Raw genomic sequence first — 21754 nt, 5'->3', positions numbered from 1 at the left:
GTGGTGAACCCCATCCGAGATGGTGTCTAGATTGGATTTGGTGGTTCTGGACTCTGCGGCGGCTGGATGAATATTTCGTCGACTCCGCTAGGGTTTTGGGAATATTGGGGTATTTATAGAGCAAAGAGGCAGTCTGGGAGGCGCGCCCTGGTGGGTTGTGCCTCCCTCGGGGCACCCCCTAGGCGCAGCTAGGGCCCGTTGTATTCCTTTTGGCCCATAAAAATTCTCCGTAAAGTTTTGTGGCATTTGGACTCCGTTTGATATTGATTTTCTGCGATGTAAAAAACATGGAAAAAACAACAATTGGCACTTGGCACTATGTCAATAGGTTAGTACCAAAAAATGATATAAAATGACTATAAAATGATTATAAAACATCCAAGATTGATAATATAACAACATGGAACAATAAAAAATTATAGATACGTTGGAGACGTATCACCCACTGCCACATATTTTGGTAGTGCTGCTATTGGGTTTGGTTTTTATTATGTGTATATATATACCTGTTACATCTGAGTCTAGTTGGTTGAACTTCAAGAACTTTGATAATCTAAATGTGGTCAAGGGTGGGGTTCCTGCCTCTAATTTGCTAATTTAGTTTAACAAGATCTTTTGTAAGAACAAAGAATGTCCATGGCAGATTGGAGAGCTTGGTGAAAAGAAATTCCTTTTGAGTTTTCCTCCCTAGAAGAATGTTGAGGACCTGATTGATTTTCCAACTTGGGTTAGATGGAGGTCTAGGGGGCCACATGGCCAGGTGGCCATGGCCTTTCTATGATGTATTCGAGTTCCAGTATTTTCATTTATTCCAAAATATTTCTCTGTATTTTTTGTCCAATTTCAAGAACTTTCTATTTCTTCACAAAAACAACAGCAGGGTAGTTCTGCTGAAAACAACGGAATCCACGTTAGTTTCACTAAAATCATGCAAATTAGGGGGCAAAACAAGAGCAAAAGTGTTTGGAAAAGTAGATAAGATGGACACGTATTAACTCCCCCAAGCTTAACTCATTGCTTATCCTCAAGCAATTCAGTTGACAAACTAAAAGTGATAAAGAAAAAGACTTTTACAAACTCTTTTGATTTTGTTGGTGTACATAAGTTTAATTAGCAATCAAGTTTTAGGAAAGGCCGTGAAGTAACCACATATATGATAACACTTAGTATCCACATTTACTCATATCAATAACATAACCAACTAGCGAGCAATAATACTACATCCCAAATACCAACACTTTGTTAAAGTGACCACAATACAATATGACATGATGGTATCTCGCTAGACCTTTCTGAGACCATAAAACATAAATGCAAAGCACCTCTGAAGGTCAAACAGTGACTAAACATTGAATTCATGGCAGAAAACATCCAGTCATGCTCACACACAACATTAATTAGAGCAAATGCATATTTCACTAACAATGAAAATAGCACTCTCAAATTTGGTGCTTGAATAAGAAGGTGAATGAATCAACAATAAATTAAAAGATAGGCCCTTCGCATAGGGAAAAAAATATTTGCAATGTGCTAGAGCTTGTAAGTTGATATTTTTAATTTGAGAGGTGTACCTTTCCTATCAACGGTTTACGACAAAGGTTTCCAATATTTTCCATGCTAAACATGTTAATGGTGGTTCCCATGAATTTTTTTACTCCCCCTCCACCATACTAACACAAACCATGGCTAGCTAAATAGGATGGGTGCCTGCCAACTTTCAACTGTCCGGGGGAGGGGAGGGAGTATAAATAATTTAGTACATAGCATCCTTATTACTAGCCTCCCTCAAGATTTATGAGTGAATAAACTCTTGTCGTGAGTTAAACATACTTAGAATGGAAGATATTGACTACCCCACCGCTCCATGAGTTGTTCGGGCACACAACACAGATGCTTGTTTGAAGGTTTAGAGGTGGCACATGCAAACTTACTTGGTACAATAGAGTAACACCGCATATAGATAGATATAGTGGACTATTATGGCATAAATTTGTTTTATAATTTTGGATGCACAAGCAGTATTTCTGCTTAGTACAAACAAAGGGTAGCAACAGACTAGGAAGCAACCAACTAGGGAGTAACAATGGTCACACTCATGCATTTTGAATAATCAACATTGAACATTAGCATGAGGAGGATATAAACACTCCAAACATAAATATCATGGAGGCAATATTGGGTTTGAATCAACTACATGCGTGAACATGTGCCAAGTCAAGCCACTTAACAATTTCAGAGGAGGATACCATCCTAACACGCCGCATCATAATGAATTTAATGCATGTTGACACTCGAGATACCATATTACCCACTCCTAGCTAATTAAGCATGGCATGGCATGACTGCCCTCCGTTAAGTGATAACCACACACACACACCAAATTATCGAAAAGGTTTGAGAGTGTGTACAAATAAAGAAATTTAATTTCAATTATTTTGTATGTACAATTTGCCCTCTCCCACAATTATGGGTTGTTGTGTTCGGCCTAAATCAGTGTGCCACCGTATCTTGTACTACCTCCATCCGGGTTTTTACTCCACATCATATTTTAATCAAATTCTAACCACATATTTAACTAGCAAACGGCTAATACATGCCAACAAAAAATAAATATTATCGGCTTCATATTTTTTATGTAGTTACATGAGTAATATTTTTATCAAAGTATGGCAACATAATTCAGTAGTCTCAAGAATTTAGAACCAACTCATAAATATAAGGTTTATACAACTCAATGATTGATAGATCATAGCCAACATTTAGTTAATAGCCGAACAAATAAAATTACACGGGAGCTGAAGACAAAGTTGTGAGAAGGCTTAGAAATTAATACAAAACTTTTGCTCTTAGTACCAACACTGATGCTTCTTCGAGGAAACATTTGGTTCATTGCCAAAGAAAAATTGCACCAACATGAAAGAGGACTACGTCTCCAATGCAACCAAGGTGCACTGATGAATGATATCTTTGTCTTTGTGGGTAACAAGCAAAGAGCACTGATGGAAGACATCTCCTTCTTCATTGAACATCGATCAACTTCACCAGCCGATGCAACCATGAGACGCAATCATGAGCATCGGTAGGTCATCATGATGATGCATCATCCATTTGGCATCAAGTTTGGGTGAGGCACCACTGAAGTTCGATAAATCATCAGTGTGGTTTGTTTCTTCTCGGTAATCAAGATCGAGAAAGGAAGAACCACATGGCAGAGGACAGTGAGGCGGAGCAAACTGCACGTGAATGACAGAAAGTGCGACCAAGACGCATGGATTGTTAGTTGATCATAGTTTTCTTCACTAGTACGTTAAATAAAGAGTTTCGTTTCATACATAATTTAAAACAATTGTTATGGGTAGAAAAGAAAACCAGTCCACTATATTAGTACTATATACGAGTACTATATAAGCTGGAGCCTTAGTGCTTGTTTGCTAGGGTTTGCACTCTTCACACTCTCACTACACTAGATTTGCTGCCCTCACACACGAAAGGTTGAAAAGGAACAAATTTGGGACCAACACAGATATGCTGCTTGGCAACATACTCGGCATCACCCATTTATACATGTGGAGGCACATGGTGCTGGCGTGTCCCATGTCCCATACAACTATTTTGTTGTTGTTAATCTAATAATGCCGCTGGAAAATTGAAGCAATGCCATTGTTAAAAGTAAATTACACTTTTAACAAATGTTATTTTAAGAGAATGTCTATGTTAATATGAATCAATGCCACCATTTTAGAAATGCTACTGTCCTACTTTGTTATCCATCAAGATAAGGTAGATGCTTCTTTTTGTGGCCATATGTTTCATCCTCCTTTATTGGCCAGTAATTGTTTCCCTTTTTACCTCTGTGAAAGGTAAGTACCGGCCTTCATCCACATGATTATGCAGTGTGCTTTGAGATGCTGTGCTACTTGTATTGGTACTGTTTTAAATAAATGTTGAATTGAAACTATTGTATTGCTGTCTTTTCTCATTAAGTGAACAAAAATGGGACCAACTCAGGCATGATGCTTATTTCTTTGTTATTACAAACTCTGCATCACCCCTTTATACGTCTATGGAAGCACATGGTGTTGTTGCACCCACTTTCCCCTACAACTATTTATGATTTTTGTTAATCTAATGCCACTAGTAAAATTTAAGCAATGCCAGTCTTAGAATTAACTACTGAATCTGAGTTCAAAACTACAACACTTGTTAGGGATCGGCGGGAGTACATGTTTAACAAATGTATTGTTGAGATAATGTCTTTGTTATTATGAATTGGTTACGGTGTTTTAGAAATGGTACTATCCTGCTTTGTAGTTCTTTCTGCATGTTTAACCAAGGTTTTGTTAAGATAATGTCTCTATTAATATGAATCAGTTACACTGATTTAGAAATGGTACTTTCCTGCTTTGTTGTTCTTTATACATTTTCAACCAAGGTATTGATAAGATAATGTCTCAGTTAATATGAATGAATGACACTATTTGAGAATTGCTACTGTCCTGCTTTGATTCCCATTAAGATGAGGTAGATGTTTTTTTCTTGTGGGCATATAAGTCATCAACCATTATTGGTCAGTAATTGTTTCCTTTATTCCTATTTGTGCATACATGGATATCAAAACTTCTGCTCGTTGCTATTTTGACTTTGATTTTAGTTCAGCTGCACAAAAGGAGCCAATGTGTTTAAGGCAAACTGTTGCATTATTGGGCCCAGTTGATCTTTCCACTTTGCAGTTGAAGCAATCATTGTTTGCGCTACATTACAAAAGGAATAATCGAGAAGCTTTAGAGAGTATTAGTAGACACTGGTGACACGACTAGTCTGTAGAGCTCATGTGGCACTCAACAACACGTGAAGTGCAAAATTCTATAATAAGGAAAGGTATGACCAAGTCAGTGGCTGGCACAACTATAACAAATGAGGCCAGTATCAGCCTTTATCGACATGATCGTGCTTTGTTATGTTGTGCTACTTATATTGTGGTACTGTTTTGAATAAATATTTAATTGGAGCTATTGTATTGCTATCTTTTCCTGTTAAGATAATGAAGATGATTGTATTTGTGAGCGTATGTTTAATCAACTAGTACCACTATTATATTAATCACACTTTTTCTGTATTTATGAGACAGGGATGCTCAGTTTGATTTTAGTGGAACCACACAAAATGTTTAGATGGTTCGTGTCCTCCATAATACTTCATCATGCACAATACATTGAATGGTTCTCTAATCATTCATTGTCACCTTGAGCCACCGGACTATCTACATTAAAGGAGATGCCAATGTCTTGAATGCCTTGCAACATATAAATATGATATCCACCATGCTACACAAGACATTGGTTGATTTCAGTGGAACCGCACAAAAAGATCAGCTGGGTAATCCAGATCCATGTTCCATTTCAATGTGCGAACTGATGAAAAACCCCGCCCGTTCCACAATCATAGGCATTAGATATTTTGAATGGGAAAACCTTGTCAAAGTTTAATCATTGATGTTAGCAAGAAGACATTCGTTTGATATTTTGGAATTGGAAAACCTTGTCAAATTTTGCTCATTGATGTTAGCCAGAAGACATGCATTTTATATTTTGGAATGGGGCGCCCTTTGCTGTGAGCAGCGTCGATCATTTTTTCCTATTCGTGTGTTCAATTCAGAAGTAAATATTGGCTCTGATGAGATGCATAATCATGAATGTTGACTTATATATATATATGTATATATATATATATATATATATGGTATTTTAAGAGTTTGTTCTGAATGTTGTCTATGAAATGCTAGGCCTATGAGTTTGATTACAAAGTTGAGCTTGGAATGTTGTGGCATGCGGCATGACGATGCAGGGTGCAGCCACACTTAAAAGCTCCTCAAACTTTATGGTCCATGTGAAACTGTGGCAAACGAGCTGTTCACCATGCCTCCTGAGAATAATGATATGTATTGTTTTGCATGTTGATCTAAAGCCAGTGATTTGCATGTTATTAAGAATAAAATTAAACTGCCCATGTAGAACCACAACATCATCGAACATACTAGTAGGTTTAGACGCTGGCGTTGTTTCTGCACTCAAGAAGTTCCTCTTATGTTTCATTCATAGCCTATACAACAAGTTCGGGTAGGCTAGAGGTGAAACCATGTGATCTTCCGACTAACTCATCGTCTTACTATTTCATGCATAACCTATGTTATATAATATATATGTACAAAATAACATAAATTCCCTGGGCTTGCAGTCGTAAGAGCATCTATCGCTTTTTTTTGAGAAACTAGAGCATCTACAGCCAGACGCCCCAAACGCGCCTCAAACAACATGGTGGATGGTCCAGTCACGAAATTCGACCCAGACGGGCTCCTCAAATGCCCAGGCCAACTAGCACGCCTCATATACAACCCAAATATGGGGCGGATATGGGGAGCTCGGGCGCGTCCGCCACGTCGGACTGATGTCGGGGTCCCACGCAGGATCGCCCAGAAATCGGTGGTCCGACGGACGTCTCCTCCGGTGGGTGGGGTGGGCGGGGGGGGGGGGGGGGGGGGGGGGGGGGGGTGAATGGTACGTGGTGCTAGTCCGGCTCGCCGCCCGAGGCCAATAAATCCTCCCGCTCTGGCACCCTTCCCACACTCTCTGGCTTTGCCATGGCCAAGAAAAAGATAACCACCTATTCTATGCTCATGCTGGAGTATCGGTACCAGATCGAGCAGGAGATCCAGGCGAGGCGCACCGACCGCATCGCTGCCGGGCTGCCTCCGGACTCGCCAGAGCTAGAGGAGGAGGAGGGAGAGGAGCAGCTGCTGGCTCCGATGGAGGTGGCGGATCAGGAAGATGAGGAGGAGGCAGAGTAGCCAGAGCAGGAACTGGCGCCGGCTCCGGGCATCAACATGGAGGGCTGATAACCCACAAGTATAGGGGATCACAACAGTTTTCGAGGATAGATTATTCAACCCAAATTTATAGATTCGACACAAGGGGAGCCAAAGAATATTTGAAGGTATTAGCAGCTGAGTTGTCAATTCAACCACACTTGGAGATTAATTATCTGCAGCAACATGATCAGTAGCAAAGTAATATGATAGTTTTAATAATAGTGATAGAAATAACAGTAACGGTAACAGTGATAGCAATAGTTTTGTAGCAAGTGCAACAGTAACGATAGCAGTAGTAACTTAGCAAGAACTAAATAAGATAAATTCATAGGCATTGGATCGGTAACTTGTTGGATGATATTCATCATGAGACAGTAATAACCTAGGGCGATACAACACTAGCTCCAGTTCATCAATATAATGTAGGCATGTATTTCGTAAATAGTCATATGTGCTTATGGAAAGAACTTGCATGCCATCTTTTGTCCTACCCTCCCATGGCAGCGGGGTCCTATTGGAAACTAAGGGATATTAAGGCCTCCTTTTAATAGAGAACTGGAACAAAGCATTAACACACGGTGAATACATGAACTCCTCAAACTACGGTCATCACTGGGAGTGGTCCTGACTATTGTCACTCCAGGGTTGCCGGATCATAACACGTAGTAGGCGACTATAACTTGCAAGATCGGATCTAGAACATGGATATAATGGTGATAACATAAACGGTTCAAATCTGAAATCATGGCACCCGGGCCCAAGGTGACAAGAATTAAGCATGGCAAAGTCATAGCAACATCAATCTTAGAACATAGTGGATACTAGGGATCAAGCCCTAACAAAACTAACTCAATTACATGATGAATATCATCCAACTCCTCACCGACCAGCGAGGCTACGAAGGAATTACTCACTCCTGGTGGGGAGCATCATGGAATTTGCGATGGAGAAGGGTTGGTGATGACGAAGAACGAAGATCCCCTTCTCCGGAGCCCCAAACAGACTCCAGATATGGCCTCCCGATGAAGAACAGGAGGTGACGTCGGCTCCGTCTCATGGATCGCTATAATTCTTTCTCCCTGATTTTTTCCTGGAAAAATAGGATTTTATAGCGTCGGTTCCAGGGTCTGCGGGGCCACCAGGTGGGGACAATCTACCTGGGCGCCCTGGTGGGTTGTGCCCACCCAGGTGCCCCCCTCCGGTGGATCTTCGCTCCAGAAATTCTTATTTATTGTATAAAAAATCCTCGCAAAGTTTTGTTCCATTCCGAGAACTTTTATTTTTGCACAAAAACAACACCATGGTAGTTCTACTGAAAACAACGTCGGTCCAGGGTTAGTTTCATTCAAATCATACAAATTAGAGTCCAAAACAAGAGGAAAAGCGTTAGGAAAAGTAGATACGTTGGAGACGTATCAACTCCCCCAAGCTTAAACCTTTTCTTGTCCTCAAGCAATTCAGTTGATAAACTGAAAGTGAAAAAGAAAAACTTTTACGAACTCTTTTGCTCTTGTTTGCATAAATAAGCTTAAACAACACCCAGGTTTTCAGCAAACATTATAACTAACCATGCTGACAATAACTCTTAAAGATTATATTAACTCATATCAATAACATAATCAGCTAGCGAGCAATAATAAGATGTCTCAAACGACAACACGTTGTCAAAACAACCATGATATAATATGACAATAGTGGTATCTCGATAGCCCTTTCTGAGACCGCAAAACATAAATGCAGAGCACCTCCAAAGTTCAAGCAGGGACTAAACATTGTAATTCATGATAGAAAAGATCCAGTCATGATGCACCCAACATTATCTACACACAATGCATAAGTCATGACAACAGTGCTCTCAAGTTCTGGCGCTTGTTTTAGAAGGTGATGACACAACATAAAAGTAAATAGATAGCCCCTTCACATAGGGAAGCAGTGATTTGCAGAGGTGCCAGAGCTCAAGTTTTTAAAACAGAGGTAAATGATATTTTGAGACATGCACCCTTCTCATTTACCTCACAATTATCAGTTATCAATATCTTCCATGCTAAGCACTCTAGTGGCGGTTCCCAAGCAATAAAAGTAAAGGTTTTGACTCCATTGGGAGTTTTTGTTTGATTATTTGTAAGCTTTTTCTGTTTGCAGTTTGGGACTGTGCATCCCTGTTACCACCCTTTTCTCGTGCGATGACGAGTGAATAAACACTCGACCTGAGAATAACCCGCTTAGCATGGAAGATACCAACCACCTCCTGTCATTCCATGAATGATCCAGGCACACAAAAAGAATATTTATTATTAGTTTTTAGAGGTGGCACATGCAAATTTACTTAGGATGGCATGGTAATACCGCATATAGGTAGGTATGGTGGACTCATCTGGAATAACTTTGGGTTCAAGGTTTTTGATGTACAAGCAGAATTCCCACTTAGTACGGCCGAAGGCTAGCAAATAGGTTGAGAAGCGGCCAACTAGAGAGCAACAATAGTCAGGAACATGCATTATGCATAAGTAACGTTGGACACTACCATGAGTAGGATATGAACACCATGAACATAAATATCATAGAGGCTATGTTGGTTTTGATTCAATTACATGCATGAACATGTGCCAAGTCAAGCCACTCGAACATTCAGAGGAGGATACCATATTATCATACTACATCACAATCATTTTAACGCAATGTTGATATCCAAGATAAATCATTATCCACTCCTAGCTAATTATGCATGGCATGAGAAACTATAATCTCTAATTGTCATTGCAAACATGTTTAATCATAATGGGCTGAATCATGGATACTAGGTTAAACATATTTACACAAACAGAACAAGTCAAGTTCATACCCGTTTCTCTCTGCCATAGTCAGTTTATCGAATATCATCATTATTGCCTTTCACTTGCATGACCGAACGATGTGAAAATAATAATAGTGCAAGAGTGCCGTGGACTAAGCTGGACTCTGCAAACATTTTATCCAACAGGAGAAGACAAGGTAAAATGGGCACTTTATTAGATCAACAATTATTCAAATGAGAGCCACTCAACATTTTCATCGTGGTCTTCTCCTTGGTACAACTCGAATAAAAAGAAAAGAAATTTAGAGAAACACACTAAAATATTTTTGGAGTTTTTGGTTTTCTTGAACAAGCAAATAAAAGGGAAAAGCAAAAACAAGAAAAACTATTTACATTGGAAAGCTCCCAACAAGCAAAAGAAGAACAAGGAAATCTTTTTGGGTTTTCTTTTTAGTATTACAACTAAGCATGCATAGAAAATAAACTAACTACAAACTAAGTTTTTTGTTTTCTCTAAGATTTTTCAAACACACAAGAAGAAAGCAAGAAAATAAATTAAGCATGGATGATACAATGAAAAAGTGTGAACACTGACAACTGGAATAAGTGGACATGAATGTAATGTCGGTGAGAAACACGTACTCCCTGATACGTCTCCGTCGTATCTATAATTTTTGATTGTTCCATGCCAATATTATACAACTTTCATATACTTTTGACAACTTTTTATACTATTTTTGGGACTAACATATTGATCCAGTGCCCAGTGCCAGTTCCTGTTTGTTGCATGCTTTTTGTTTCACAGAAAATCCATATCAAACGGAGTCCGAACGGGATAAAAACCCACGAAGATTTTGTGTGTGGAATATATGTGATATTTGGGAAGAAAAATCAACGTGAGATGATGCCCGAGGGGGCCACGAGGTAGGGGGCGCGCCCCAGGGGGGTGGGCGCGCCCCTGAACCTCGTGGCCACCCTTTAAGGCGGTTGGTGCCCTTCTTTTGCCGCAAGAAAGGCATTATCCGGATAGAAATCATGTTAAAATTTCAGCCCAATCGGAGTTACGGATCTCCGAGAATATAAGAAACGGTGAAAGGCCAGAATCAGGAACGCGGAAATAGAGAGAGATAGAGAGACAAATCCAATCTCGGAGGGGCTCTCGCCCGTCCGCCGCCATGGAGGCCATGGACCAGAGGGGAAACCCTTCTCCCATCTAGGTATAAGGTCAAGGAAGAAGAAGAAGAAGGGGGCCCCTCTGCCCCCCCCTCTTCTGGTGGCGCCGGAACGCCGACGGGGCCATCATCATCACCGCAATCTACATCAACGCCTCCGTCATCTTCACCAACATCTTCATAACCTTCCCCCATCTATCTACAACGGTCCACTATCCCGCAACCCGCTGTACCCTCTACTTGAACATGGTGCTTTATGCTTCATATTATTATCCAATGATGTGTTGCCATCCTATGATGTCTGAGTAGATTTTCGTTGTCCTATCGGTAATTGGTGAATTGCTATGATTGGTTTAATTTGCTTGTGGTTATGTTGCTATCCTTTGGTGCCCATCATATGAGCGCGCGCATGGATCACACCATAGGGTTAGTTGTATGTTGATAGGACTATATATTGGAGGGTAAGAGTGACAGAAGCTTCAACCTAGCATAGAAATTGATGCATACGGGATTGAAGGGGGACCAATATATCTTAATGCTATGGTTGGGTTTTACCTTAATGAATGTTAGTAGTTGCGGATGCTTGCTAATAGTTCCAATCATAAGTGCATAGAATTCCAAGTCAGGTATGAAATGCTAGCAGTGGCCTCTCCCACATAAAATTTGCTATCGGTCTAGTAACGTAGTCAATTGCTTAGGGATAATTTCGCAACTCCTACCACCACTTTTCCACACTCGCTATACTAACTTTATTGCTTCTTTACCTAAAACAGCCCCTAGTTTTTATTTACGTGCTCTTTATATTCTTGCAAACCTATCCCGTTACACCTACAAAGTACTTCTAGTTTTATACTTGTTCTAGGTAAAGCGAACGTTAAGCGTGCATAGAGTTGTATCGGTGGTCGATAGAACTTGAGGGAAATATTTGTTCTACCTTTAGCTCCTCGTTGGGTTCGACACTCTTACTTATCGAAAGAGGCTACAATTGATCCCCTACACTTGTGGGTTATGAAGACCTTTTTCTGGCACCGTTGCCGGGGAGTTATAGCATGGGGTGAATATTCTCATGTGTGCTTGTTTGCTTTATCACTAACTAGTTTTTATTCTGTGCTCTTGTTTGCTATCTTTATTTATGGATATGGAACACGAAATACCAAAAAAATAGGTTTACTTGCTAGAGATGGGGAACCTCCTAAAACCCTCGATCTCATTATGTGAAAGATATTATGTACAACTTTGATAATCCCGAGAAAACCCCATTCAATTATGTAATTGGAGACACGTTGGATCAACGTGAATACTTTAGGGATTATGGCTTGACTCAAAAATGGAAACTATTATGGGATCAAATTCATATGTTGCATTGGTATGCTCGGCAACTATGCTTGAGATATAGGATGAAGGCTCCACACCTTCCCTTTTCATGCAAATTTAATGACAATGAAACCTTAGCTTCTTATGATAATGGTATATATGATTACTATGATGTGGAACGAATAGAAGAATTTGTTGCTTTTAAGGGTGCTTGTGAAATTGAATCTTTGTTTAAAGAGTTTGAAGATTTTGATGATTCAGTTTATAGACCTGAAAATTTAGCTATCCTTAAATATTGCTATGAGAATTATAAATACAATTATGATACTGATGAATTTATTGAGAAAGTGTCCGCTGTCCGAGAAGAGATTAATATTTTGCAGGAGTCTATGGAAGAAGAAATTGATGAAACTATGAGCTCATTGGATGAAAAAGATGATGAGGAGAGTGAAGAACAAAAGGAGGAAGAGCGGATTAGGTGCCCGTGCCCACCTTCTAATTAGAGTAACTCTTCAACTCATACATTGTTTAATTTCCCTTCGTGCTTACCGAAGGATGATTGCTATGATGATTGTTTTGTGGCCAAGATGCCAATATGAATTATGCTTATGGATATGAACTTGCTATATTTCCTTATGTTAAACATGAATTGGTTGATATTGCACCCACACATGATAGTCATATCATCTTTTTGAATTCTCCCGGCTACACTATATCGGAGAAGTTTGCTCTTATTAAGGATTCTATTGATGGGTTGCATTTTACTACTACACATGATGATTTTGATAGATATAGTATGCATGTGCTTGCTGATCCTACTTGCAATTATTATGAGAGAGGAACTATATCTCCACCTCTCTATGTTTCCCAGACGATAAAATTGCAAGAAACTATTTATACTATACATTGGCCTTTACTATGTGTGCATGAATTGTTCTTTTATGACATGCCGATGCATAGAAAGAGAGTTAGACTTCATTGTTGCATGATATATGTTACTTTGTTCTCACTACTAAATCACAAATCATTGTTAATTAAAATTGGCTTTGATATACCTTGGGATCCGGGTGGATCCATTACTTGAGCACTATATGCCAAGCTTAATGGCTTTAAAGAAAGCGCTGCCCGAGAGACAACCCGGAAGTTTTAGAGAGTAATTTTTTTCTGTTGTGTGCTTTTATAAAGTGTTAAAATAAAAATAATGTGCCAAGATTTGCCTTTAGGATGTTTACATTGCTTGTTGGTTTGTGCGGTGCAAGACAGAAACTTTGGCTGTAGTGTGCGATTTTACATTTTTTACTGGAATGTCAAACGGTTCTGAAACTTTTTGCACTGTCTTTCTATACAATTTTTTTATTTTTCATAATTTTTTCAGAATTTTTGGAGTACCAGAAGTATGGTGAATGTTCATATTATTACAGAATGTCCTGTTTAAGACAGATTCTGTTTTTGATGCATTGTTTGCTTGTTTTGATGAAACTATCGATTTCTATCAGTGGATTAAGCCATGGAAAAGTTATATTACAGTAGCTAAAATGCAAAAACAAAATATGAATTGGTTTTCAACAATACTTAGAGTAGTGATTTGCTTTATTATACTAATGGATCTTACTGAGCTTTCTGTTGAGTTTTATGTGGATGAAGTGTTCGAAGATCGAGGATGTCTCAATGTGAGGAGAAGGAGGAGAGACAAGAGCTCAAGCTTGGGGATACCCAAGGCACCCCAAGTAAATATTCAAGTAGACTCAAGCGTCTAAGATTGGGGATGCCCCGGAAGGCATCCCATCTTTCTTCAACAAGTATCAGTATGTTTTCAGATTCGTTTCATTCATGTGATATGTGCAAATCTTGGAGCGTCTTTTGCATTTAGTTTTCACTTTTCTTTGATGCACCATGCTGGTATGAGATAGTCCATGGTTGATTTATAGAATGATCATTGCACTTCACTTATATCTTTTGAGTATGGCTTTATAGAATGCTTCATGTGCTTCACTTATATCATTTGAAGTTTGGATTGCCTGTTTCTCTTCACTTAGAAAACCGCCATTTGTAGAATGCTATTTTGATTCACTTATATTTGTTAGAGCATGGGCATATCTTTTGTAGAAAGAATTAAACTCTCTTGCTTCACTTATATCTATTTAGAGAGTTGACAGGAATTGGTCATTCACATGGTTAGTCATAAAATCCTACATAAAACGTGTAGATCACTGAATATGATATGTTTGATTCCTTGCAATAGATTTGCGATATAAAGGTGGTGATATCAGAGTCGTGCTAGTTGAGTAATTGTGAAATTGAGAAATACTTGTGTTGAGGTTTGCAAGTCCCGTAGCATGCACATATGGTAACCATTGTGTGACAAATTTGAAGCATGAGGTGTTTCTCTGATTGCCTTCCTTATGAGTGGCGGTCGGGGACGAGCGATGGTCTTTTCCTACCAACCTATCCCCCTAGGAGCATGCGCGTAGTGCTTGGTTTTGATGACTTGTAGATTTTTGCAATAAGTATGTGAGTTCTTTATGACTAACGTTGAGTCAATGGATTATACGCACTCTCACCCTTCCATCATTGCTAGCCTCTTCGGTACCGTGCATTACCGTTTCTCACCCCGAGAGTTGGTGCAAACTTCACCGGTGCATCCAAACCCCGTGATATGATACGCTCTATCACACATAAGACTCCCTCAAAACAGCCACCATACCTACCTATTATGGCATTTCCATAGCCATTCCGAGATATATTGCCATGCAACTTCCATCATCATCATATACATGACTTGAGCATTCATTGTCATATTGCTTTGCATGATCGTAAGATAGCTAGCATGATGTTTTCATGGCTTTTCCGTGTTTTGATGTCTTTGCTACGCTAGATCATTGCACATCCCGGTACACCGCGGGAGGCATTCATATAGAGTCATACTTTGTTCTAGACATCGAGTTGTAAGTAAATAAAAGTGTGATGATCATCATTATTAGAGCATTGCCCAGTGAGGAAAGGATGATGGAGACTATGATTCCCCCACAAGTCGGGATGAGACTCCTGACTTAAAAAAATAAAATAAATAAAAGGGGCCAAAGAAGCCCAAATAAAAAAAGGCCAAAGAAGCCCACCAAAAAAAATTGAGAGAAAAAGAGAGAAGGGGCAATGTTACTATCCTTTTACCACACTTTTGCTTCAAAGTAGCACCATGTTCTTCATATAGAGAGTCTCTTGAGTTATCACTTTCATATACTAGTGGGAATTTTCATTATATAACTTGGCTTGTATATTTTGATGATGGGCTTCCTCAAATCCCGAGGTCTTCATGAGCAAGCAAGTTGAATGCACACCCACTTAGTATCCAATTTGAGCTTTCATACACTTATAGAACTTGGCTTTTATATTCCAACAATGGGCCTCCACAAGTGCCTTAGGTCTTCGTGAGCAAGCAAGTTGGATGCACACCCACTTAGTTTCTTTTGTTGAGCTTTCATACATTTATAGCTCTAGTGCATCCGTTGCATGGCAATCCGTACTCCTCGCATTGACATCAATTGATGGGCATCTCCATAGCCCATTGATTAGCCGCGTCGATGTGAGACTTTCTCCTTTTTTGTCTTCTCCACACAACCTCCATCATCATATTCTATTCCACCTATAGTGCTATGTCCATGGCTCGCGCTCATGTATTGCGTGAAAGTTGAAAAAGTTTGAAAATGCTAAGTATGAAACAATTGCTTGGCTTGTCATCGGGGTTGTGCATGATGGGAGCATTTTGTGTGACAAAAATTAAGCATGGCCAAACTATATGATTTTGTAGGGACGAGCTTTCTTTGGCTATGTTATTTTGAGAGGACATAATTGCTTGGCTTGAAGTATTATTGTCTTAATGTCAAATGATAGACTATTGCTTTGAATTACTCGTGTCTTAATATTCATTCCATGATTAGATTACATGATCAAGATTATGCTAGGTAGCATTCCACATCAAAAATTATCTTTTTTATCATTTACCTACTCGAGGACGAGCAGAAATTAAGCTTGGGGATGCTGATACGTCTCCGTCATATCTATAATTTTTGATTGTTCCATGCCAATATTATACAACTTTCATATACTTTTGGCAACTTTTTATACTATTTTTGGGACTAACATATTGATCCAGTGCCCAGTGCCAGTTCCTGTTTGTTGCATGTTTTTTGCTTCATAGAAAATCCATATCAAACGGGATAAAAACTTACAGAGATTTTTTTTTGGAATGTATGCGATTTTTGGGAAGAAGAATCAACGCGAGACGATGCCCGAGGGGGCCACGAGGCAGGGGCGCGCCTCAGGGGGTGGGCGCGCCCCTGACCCTCATGGCCACCACATAAGGCTATTGGTGCCCTTCTTTTGCCGCAAGAAAGCCAATATCCGGATAGATTTTGTGTTAAAATTTCAGCCCAATCGGAGTTACGGATCTCTGGGAATATAAGAAACGGTGAAAGGCTAGAATCAGGAACGCAGAAACAGAGAGAGACGGAGAGACAGATCCAATCTCGGAGGGGCTCTCGCCCCTCCACCCCCATGGAGGCCATGGACCAGAGGGGAAACCCTTCTCCCATCTAGGGAGAAGGTCAAGGAAGAAGAAGAAGGGGCCCCCTCTCCCCCTCTCTTCCGGTGGCGCCGGAACGCCACAACGACCATCATCGTCACCGCAATCTACACCAACGCCTCTGTCATCTTCACCAACATCTTCATCACCTTCCCCCATCTATCTACAACGGTCCACTCTCCCGCAACCCGGTGTACCCTCTACTTGAACATGGTGCTTTATTCTTCATATTATTATCCAATGATGGGTTGCCATCCTATGATGTCTGAGTAGATTTTCGTTGTCCTATCGGTAATTGGTGAATTGCTATGATTGGTTTAATCTGCTTGTGGTTATGTTGCTATCCTTTGGTGGCCATCATATGAGCGCATGCGTGGATCACACCATAGGGTTAGTTGTATGTTGATAGGACTATGTATTGGAGGGCAAGAGTGACAGAAGCTTCAACCTAGCATAGAAATTAATGCATACGGGATTGAAGGGGGACCAATATATCTTAATGCTATGGTTCGGTTTTACCTTAATGAACATTAGTAGTTGCGGATGCTTGCTAATAGTTCCAATCATAAGTGCATAGAATTCCAAGTCAGGGATGACATGCTAGCAGTGGCCTTTCCCACATAAAACTTGCTATCGATCGGTCTAGTAACGTAGTCAATTGCTTAGGGACAATTTCGCAACTCCTACCATGACTTTTCCACACTCGCTATACTAACTTTATTGCTTCTTTAACTAAAATAGCCCCTAGTTTTTATTTACGTGCTCTTTATATTCTTCAAACCTATCCCGTTACACCTACAAAGTAATTCTAGTTTTATACTTGTTCTAGGTAAAGCGAACATTAAGCGTGCGTAGAGTTGTATCGGTGGTCGATAGAACTTGAGGGAATATTTGTTCTACCTTTAGCTCCTCGTTGGGTTCGACCGTCTTATTATCGAAAGAGGCTACAATTGATCCCCTATACTTGTGGGTTATCACTCCCCCAAGCTTAGGATTTTGGCCTAACTTGGTAACCAATCAGAAGCCTGGATAGTAGTTGGGGTACTAAGGAGCGGCATCCACTGATCCCACTGCCGAGGCTCTTCCTCCTCCTCTGCAGCCTGATTGTTCCAGTAGGCGATGATGTCCGCAGGCATAATCCTATATCCGCCCCTGACAACAGGATCAAGCAAGGGAATAATATCACGAGTGTTAACACTGAAAACCAGGTTATATGGAATAGGGATGTTAGGAGATTCGATATCAGTAAAATGGTGGTGATCCATGGCCACGCGATCTAGGTAAACCTTGGTCAGAGGGTAATCATGAGGGCATATCTCAACCTCGAAGTGAGCCGTCAAATGCGTAGCAAAAATCCCACCATGTATTTTACCCTTGGACCTATTAATGTGGAGGCGACGTGCCACAATAGCTTCCAAGATACAAGTGTTGTCGCCCTCTAATGCACGATGCAAAACAGCAAGGTCTGGTCAGCTGAGTGCACTCACCTTCTCTCTAGCAAGAAAGCATTTTGCAATGAAAATAACAAAGTAATGAACAACAGGAAAATGCAAGCCAGCGGCAGTGATAGCTTACACCCCTCTCTCATCTCCCACCGTCAAGGTACGATAAAAGGCCTCAAACTCTACCGGCCTAGGCTCAGCTAAGCTCCCATCAGAAGGGATCATGCATATGTTACAAAATTCAGTAAGTGGTATCTGATGGGTTTCAGCATATAAATCAAACCGCACCTCACGAGGATTATTCCTAGGAGGAAAGTAAAACTTTGAACAAATATGTTGGTGAGGAGATGATACTGTTCACATTCAGCTGCGATGAAGTCGGTGAGGCCGGCATTAGCAGCATATTGTGTGAACTCCTGAAGGATTCCAGCCTCTTCCATGAACGGGGTGTGTGGCCATTCGCACGACCATACTTCTGCCAACCTCCAAGGATGGAGATCACTGTCAGATGACTCCCCAATAACACCGTTGGAGTTCTTCTTGGAACCAAACTTCCTAAATATATTCACGGTTTTCCTATGAATAAAAATTCTGAAATTTTTAGCCCACAAAATTTTCTCAACAAAACTTCACAAGAATGATACCAACTACTCATAGGGATACATAGAGGCCATAGTAAGCATTCAAACTACCTAGAACTCTAAGAATTCAACATGCAAGCTCATCTACAACAACACCAAGACTAGCTAATTATTCAAAATATAAACCACTAAAACAAAAAATAATTGGACAAACGGTGGAGTCACATACCAAGCAACAATCCCCCGAAATAGTTTCGGAAATGGAGCTTCGAGCAAAGAGATCGAAATACGCGGGTTTGAGAGCAAGAACACAAGGGAGAGAGCAATGGAGATTTTTTTTTCTGGAGGTAAGTGATGATGTGGTGTGAAGGGATAAGTGAGGGGCCCACGTGGGGACCACAACCCACCAGGGGGCGCCTGGGGGTCCTGGCGTGCCCAGGTGGGTTGTGCCCACCTGGTGCACCTCCCTCTGATATTATTTGCACCAGAAAATCTTAAATATTCAGAAAAAAATCTTATTAAATTTTCAGAGCATTCTAAGAACTTTTATTTTTGGGTCATTTTTATTGCACGGGAAATTCATAAAATAGACAAAACATGGTCTTTTATTTTATTTAACTAATAAAAATAGAAAATAAAAAGTAGGGAGAGAAGGTAGTGCTTACTAAATTCATCAACTTCATACCTCTAAAAAATGATCCATTAATAAGGTTGATCAAGTCTTATTAACAACCATTTTCAATTAGCATGAAACCGAAGAACTATCGTAAATCACTAAGTTACCTCAATGGAGATATGAATGTCCCCAATAATAAGCATTTCATATTTCTTTTTGACAATAGGTAAAGGTATTTGAAAACTTCCAATAGTGATTGTTGGAGATTTTTCAATAACATTAATATCATTCACTTGGAATTGTTTCTTCGGAAAGTGCACCGTATGCTCATTACCATTGATATGAAAAGTGACCTTACTTTTATTGCAATCAATAATAGCCCCTGCAGTATTCAAGAAGGGTCTACCAAGGAAAATCGACATGTTGTCGTCCTCAGGCATCTCAAGTATAACAAAGTCAGTCAAAATAGTAACATTAGCAACAACAACGGGCACATCCTCACAGATACCAATAGGTATGGCAGTTAATTTGTCAGCCATTTGCAAAGATATTTCTGTAGGTCTGAGTTTATTCAAATCAAGTCTTTTATATAAAGAGAAAGGCATAATTATTTTTGATGGAGCAAGGTATAGTTGGTATTCCCGGATCTCCAAGTTTTTTAGGTACTCCCACTACAAAAAATACACTTCCGTGATGATACGTGTTTGTCACAGTAGGTCGCGTTTTTTGTCATGCATGTACATCCATGACAATTTTATGACAGAATCAAGATAGTCATACCTGTGCTGTCGTAGAAGTGTTCCATGACATTACCAAAATTATCATCACGGAAGTGTCCACTTCCATGACAATAAATCGCGCGTCACATAAGTGCTTTCGTCAAGGGTGACCGACACGTGGCATCCACACCGTTAAGCTATCGGGCCCGGTTTTGGATCCGATAACCCGTTAACAGCCCGGACCAATGGGGATTTTCCACGTGTAAAATCATCATTGGCCGCAGGAAACACGTGTTGCCTCACCGTTGGGACAGATGTCATCCACTCATTGGACAGGAGGCGCCTATGATAGGTCGACACGTGGCACGGCCCAAGAGTGGCCCATTCTGGTGAAAAAGGCCGGCCCAGTAAAAATTAGCAGGCCGGCCCATATAAGGCTTACTTGTGTCAGGTCCATTTAAGCCCACGACCCATACGAGATGTGCCAATTCGGCCTGTCAACGGCCCGTTAAAGATTTGACACCATTGCAGCCCATCGTCAGTTCGAGCCCGTTAATAGCCCGCTATATATTTGGGCTCAATATCATCCCGATGAGATTTCGGCCTGTTAATGTCCCATTTAATGGATGGGCCAATTTTCAGGATGTACATCTTTCGGCCTTTTAGCGACCCATTTAAATGTTGGGCTAATTTCCGGCCCAGTGTGTCTTTCAGCCTGTTGACGGCCCATAAATCTGATGGGCCATTTGTAGTCGGACCTAAGTTTCGGCCTTTTAGCGGCCGATTTAAGTGTTGGGCCAATTTCTGGCCCGGTGTCACTTTCATCCTATTGACGGCCCATAAATCAGTTGGTCCATTTGTAGTCGGACTTGAGTTTTGGCCTTTTAGCGACCCATTTAAGTGTTGGGCCAATTCCCGGCCCTGTGTGCCTTTTGGCCTGTTAACGGACCATAAATGAGTTGGGCCATTTGTAGTCGGACCTTAGTTTTGGCCTTTTAACGGCCCATGCCCTTGATGGTCCAATACCAGCCCGGTTTCTCTTTCGGCCTGCTAAAGGCCCACAACACAGTTGGGCCGTTTACAATACGACCTGACTTTCGGCCTCTTAGCGGCCCATGCTCTTCATGGTCCAGTACAAGCCCGCTGTCTTTTTCGGCCTGCTAAAGGCCTACAATATAGTTGGGCCATATGTAGCCCAAACTTAGTAACGGCCTGTTAACGACCCGTGAAATAAATTGGGGCCACCTGTTGCTCGCTTCGATGTCGGCCTGTTAACGACCCGGGAGGTAAGAGGGCCGACCATTAACTTTCGGCCTAGTAACGACCCATTAACTTAATGGGCCCACTAAAGTTCGTTCATGTCTTTAGGCCAAATTAGATAATTTGAGCCCATTACGACGAGCAATTATGCACAGGACCAAAACCGATCAAGCAAAGGTATGACATACAGGGAATAACGTTGCACATCTAGCATATATTACAGGAAATTACATCCACTGGGCAATCAAAGATTGATGCCAGTGCAAAAAAATGAGCAGAACCTAACCATCTACAATGTCACAATCTGCAACCTCAGCACAGATGACGCCCATAAGCATGTGGGAAAGTTCTTGCTGCTTTGCTACACTGTCTCTGAAAACATTGATCAGTTGTTGTGTCGCACGACTCTGCA

Source organism: Triticum urartu, chromosome 3, assembly GCF_003073215.2.
Source record: "Triticum urartu cultivar G1812 chromosome 3, Tu2.1, whole genome shotgun sequence".
Lineage (NCBI taxonomy): Eukaryota > Viridiplantae > Streptophyta > Magnoliopsida > Poales > Poaceae > Triticum > Triticum urartu.
The sequence above is the reverse complement of the archived record's forward strand: the minus strand, read 5'-3'. Positions refer to the sequence as shown.